We start from the raw sequence: 5,738 nt of genomic DNA on the forward strand, positions 1-5,738 counted from the left end.
TAGAGAAGAGACTATAACTTGGAACAAGGGTGAAATCGGGGAGACCAGTTTGGATTGCGGTAATCCAAGCTTGTGGCAGTGGAATGAGGTTGTCAGATATAGAAAATAAAAATACAGGATACCCAGTTAAATTTCTGGATATGTTTTGTAGGAATTACCTTAGTATTTGCTTAAAGATTGGATTTGAGAAAGAGGAGTCAAGGAGGACTCTTCGGTTTTGGCCTGAGCAACTGGAAAGATGAAGTTGCCATTAACTAGAATGGGAAGACTAGTGGGGAATGTTTGAGAGGAAAGATAATGATCTCGGTTTTGGACCTGTTAAGTTTTAGGTGCATATTAGTCATCCAAGTAGAGATGTCAAGTCAGCAGTTGAATATAGGAGTCTGAAGTTCAGGAGGGCTAGAGGTAGCAACTTTGGGAGTTGTCAGCTAACACAAGGTATTTATTCATTTATTCACTTTTTATTGTGGGAAATTTCCAATATATAAAAGTAGAGATTGTTGATGAATGAACTCCAATGTACCTGTCACCTAGCTTCAACAATTATCAACCCAAGGCCAGTCTGTACCCCTCCCCAGCTGCCCAAGCCCATCTCCATTGTTTTAAAGCAAAGCACAAAAAATTAGGGCCTCCCTGGTGGCACAGTGGTTGAGAGTCCGCCTGCCGATGCAGGGGATACGGGTTCGTGCCCCGGTCTGGGAGGATCCCATATGCCGCGGAGCGGCTGGGCCCGTGAGCCATGGCCGCTGGGCCTGCGCATCCGGAGCCTGTGCTCCGCAACGGGAGAGGCCACAACAGTGAGAGGCCCACATAACGCAAAAAAAAGGAAAAAAAAAAATTAGATTATTTCATCCATTTAAAACTTAGGTATATGTAAAGATAAAGACTCTGTTTTTATCATAACCAAAATATCATGATCATACTTAAAATGACAATTTCTTAATATCATTAAGTAACTAGTCAATGTTTAAATTTCCTTGATTGTTTTCCTAACAATTCAGGATCCAGAATAAGTGGACCTGTACAGTTGACCCTTGAACAACACAGGTTTGAACATCACAGGTCCACTTATACATGGATTTTTTTCAATAGTAAATACTACAGTACTACACAAGCAGTTGGTTGAGTCCTACGATGTGGAACTGCAGATGTAGAGGAACCACGTATACGGAGAGCCAGTTATAAGTTATACCTGGATTTTCAACTGCACTGAGGGTTGGTGCCCTTAACCCCTGCATTGTTCAAGGTCAAGTGTACTTGGTTGATGTGACTTATACATCTCTTCTTTTTTAATTAAAAAAATATATTTTTGGGGTTTTTTTTTTTGGCTACATTGGGTCTTTGTTACTGCATGTGGGCTTTCTCTAGTTGCGGCAAGCAGGGGCTACTCTTTGTTGTGGTGAGCCCGCTTCTCATTGCGATGGCTGCTCTTGCTGTGCAGCACAGGCTCTAGGCGCACGAGCTTTAGTAGTTGCAGCACATGGGCTCAGTAGTTGAGGCACGTGGGCCCTAGAACGCATGGGCTCAGTAGTTGTGGCTGGGCTGCGGGCTCTAGGGCATGTGGGCTTCAGTAGTTGTGGCACTCGGGCTCAGTAGTTGTGGCTTGGGGGCTCTGGAGTGCAGGCTCAGTAGTTGTCGTGCACGGGCTTAGTTGCTTCACGGCATGTGGGATCTTCCCAGACCAGGGATCGAACCCATGTCCCCTGCATTGGCAGGCAGATTCTTAACCACTGTGCAACCAAGGAAGTCCCTATACATCTCTTTAAATCTATAGTCTTCCACACCTTCTTTCCTCTTGCCTTTTATGGGTTGAAAGAATAGGGTCATTTAAACTGTAGAATTTCCCACTCTCTGGATTTTGCTGATTGCATTCATTTTGTGCCACTTAAGCCCTGTATTTTCTGTAAACTGGTCCTTACATCTAGAAGCTTAATCAAATTAAGGCTCAATTTTTTTGGTATGTATACTTCTTTGTTAATGCTGGGAACCTCCTGTTGAACCTCATCAGGAGGTGCATACTAAGTCTGGATCTTTCTTTGTGATGAAAAGATCAATCCAGAGGTTTAGGTGTTGCCAGCCTGATCTATCCATTATCAAGTACCCTTATCAGCCCTTCACGTCTTGGTTTTAGCAGCCATTAATGATCATTTACTAGATCCTTTATTTTCACTAGGGCTCCAAAATGATGATTATCTAATTCTACCATTCATTCTATGTTTATTAGCAGGAATACTTCTATAAAGAAGACCTTTTTCTCATCTATATATTGGTTACCCCAAGATACAGTTTAGAAAGGTAAGGTAAATTATAGATTCTTTCCCTACCAGTTTTCAGAATAATGAGTTGGTTACCTATCCTCCAAAGTGACTGATGAGGGTTTTTAAAAATATAATTATAAATTTAACAGAGAAAGCCCCTTTAAGTTAGCTCTCTTGTAGTCTTTGGCCCTAGTAATCTTCGATAACTTCATTGTTGTCTGGTACAACGCAATGTCTCAGACTCATCTTGCACATTTCCTGCCCCAGACCTGGTTCCTTTTAGTGAGGAATGGTATTTCAAGACCCAAATCTGGGTAATAAGGTTGGTCATTATTTCATGGCATTTTCAGTGGATGGAGCTATGAAACATATTTTTAAAGAGAATAATACATCAAGAGTTAATGATTTTTCAATTTATTTGAAACAGGATTATAGGGTTTTTGTTTAACTTTGTCATTGATTTTATACTTGTATCTCTTTTATCATACACTGAAAATTTTGATTCCCAATGACATTAATATAATTATTTATTTGCAATATATATATATATGAAAACAGATACACAGATTCCTGTGTTGCTCATTTTTTCCTTAGGATACGCTCCACCAGGGATGTGGAGTCACATCACCATATTTAGAGGCATAAGAAATAAACTCTCTCTGTGGGGGTCAATCACCACCTTGCTTGCTTCACTTTGCTTCTTTGCTGGGATTACTTTTTCCCCCATTTTGATTTAATTTTAATTGTGTGACTGCATGTAATGATACTTACATAATTCTAAAGTTGAAACTGAAAACTGCTACATTTGGAGAGGTCTAGCTTAGCTTCCATCTCTAGCCTCTTCACCTTATTGCCACCCTCCCCCTAAAGATAAACATTTTTATTGGTTTTCAGTTTATCTATCTTCTCTGTATGTCCCTCCCTCACTCCCTCCCTTCTTTCCTCCCTTTTTAAGAAAAATATAAGCACATTTGTGTGTGTGTATGTATTTATATTCATATTACCCTGCCTTTTCTTGGATGAAATAACTGCAAACCACACACACTGTTCTTCACCTTGCTTTTTTTAACTTAGCAATATATCCTGGAGGTCACTGCCAGAGTATATAGAAGCAATCTTCCTTACTCCTTTTAACAGCTCCATAAAACTCCATTGTGTGAGTGTACCCTAGTTTGTTCAACTATTCCCCAGTTGATGGACACTGGGTTGTTTCTGGTCTTGCTATAATAAGATAGTGTTGCACTGAAAAGGCATGTGTATATACAATTTTGTGTTTTTGCCATAGTATTATTGGGATAGATCCCTAGAAGTAGGATTGCTGGATTAAATGCTAAATACATATATATGTCCTAGATAATGCCAAATTCTCCTCCACAGAGAAATACCATTTGCCCTTCCCACCAGAGGTACATGACAGTGCTTCTTTCCTCACAGCCTCAGTAACAGAATACATCGTCATACTTGGATTTCTACCAATTTCATAGGAAAGAAAATAGTCTCAGTATGATTTAATTTGTATCTCTTTTAATGTGAGTGAGATTGCCCATATTTTCACATATATATAAAGGCCTTTGTGTGTTGTTTCATTTTGTTTTGTTTGTTTCTTTGTTTGGCTGTGCCACTCGGCTGCAGGGTCTTAGTTCCCCAACCAGGGATTGAACCTGCACCCGCAGCAGTGAAAGCAAGAAGTTCTATCCACTGGACCACCAGGGAATTCCCATATAAGGGCCTTTGTGTTTCTTTTACTGTGAATTGTTGGCTCATATGTCCTGACCATTTTCTATAACTTTTATGTGATACAAAATTTTCTTTTAAAAATTTTTATGTAGTTAAATTTGTCAGTGATTTTTTTGTTCTGGACTTTGAGTCAAAGTTTTCCCCACTTCCAGGCTATAGAGGAATTTATCAGTTCCCCCACCCCAGTGCTTTTATGGTTTCATTATTATTTTATCTTTGATCCATTTGGAATATTTTGTAGTATGTGGTGAAAGGACTAGATCCGATTTTTTTTCATATAGCCATTCAGTTATCCCAACTCTACTTTTTAAAATGTTTATCTCTCCCCAATATATTTGAGATACTCCTTTATCATATGCATACTACATTTCCATTTTCAAATAGATCTATTGCTATATTATAATAGACTGTTACATTTTCAAATAGATCTATTGCTGTTCTACTGGTTTGTCTAATTGATCATGTGCCAATATGATGTGTTGAGAGGTGAGGAGACATCCTTGCCTTGCCCTGTTCCTGATCCTAGTGGGAAAGCTTTTAGTTTCTCACCATTAAGTATGATGTTAACACAACATTGTAAATTAACTATACTCCAATGAAAAAAAAAAAAAAAGTATGATGTTAGCTTTGGGTTTTGAGATAGATGTTTTCTATCAAGTTGAGGAAGTTCTCCTCTATTTTTTACTTTGTTGAGAGTTTTTATCATGAATGGATGTTGGATTTTATCAAACACTTTTTTTGTATTTATTGATATGGTTATATGATTTTTCTTCTTTAGCCTGTTGATGTGATGGATTATGTTAATTGATTTTTCAAATGTTGAACTAGCCTTGCATGACTTGGTTGTTGTGTATAATTCTTTCTATACATTGTTGGATTCAATTTGCTAATAATTTGTTGAGGACTTTGCATCTATGTTTACGAGACATACTGGTCTGTAGTTTTTTTTGTAATGTCTTTGTCTGGTTATATTATTAGGGTAATGTTGGGCTCACAGAATGAGCTAGAAAGTGTTCCCTCTGCTTCTATCTCTTGGATGAGATTATAGAGAATTAGTATAATTTCTTCCATAAATGTTTGGTAAAATTTACCGGTGAACCAAGCTGGACAATATTGCCAGTTTTTTTTCTCTTATCGCCAGTTTTTTTTTAAATAAATTAATTAATTTATTTTTGGCTGTGTTGGGTCTTTGTTGCAGTGCACGGGCTTTTTATTGTGGTGGCATCTCTCGTTGTGGAGCACGGGCTGTAGGCGCGTGGGTTTCAGTAGTTGTGGCACACGGGCTTAGTTGCTCTGCAACATGTGGGATCTTCCCGGACCAGGGATCAAAGCCGTATCCCCTGCATTGGCAGGCGGATTCTCAACCACTGCACCACCAGGGAAGCCCTATTGGTCTTTTTCTAAAAGCAGATTATTAGTAGGGTGGCAGAACAAGAAACAAGAGAGCAAAGGATAGAAGGCAAATTTACTGTTTCACAGGTGGCTGGGCTCTCTCTGGTATTAAGGAGGGGAATTTGTATGCAATTTAACTGCAAAAAAAACCCCAAAACAAACAAACCACAAAACCTATTTCTGGCACATAGGTAATGGGAATTTTCACCAGTTGGATGCAAATGTAACTGCTGAGATGTCCTCGTCTACATATAATAGTCACCAGTAAAGTAATCTTCGGAAAAAATTATAGTATATTAACCTTTTAAATTAATGTTCCTCTCTTCTTTTTAAAAGGAATAATTATAAGAC

This window comes from Mesoplodon densirostris, chromosome 10 (genome assembly GCF_025265405.1).
Source record: "Mesoplodon densirostris isolate mMesDen1 chromosome 10, mMesDen1 primary haplotype, whole genome shotgun sequence".
In the NCBI taxonomy this organism is placed as follows: Eukaryota; Metazoa; Chordata; class Mammalia; order Artiodactyla; family Ziphiidae; genus Mesoplodon; species Mesoplodon densirostris.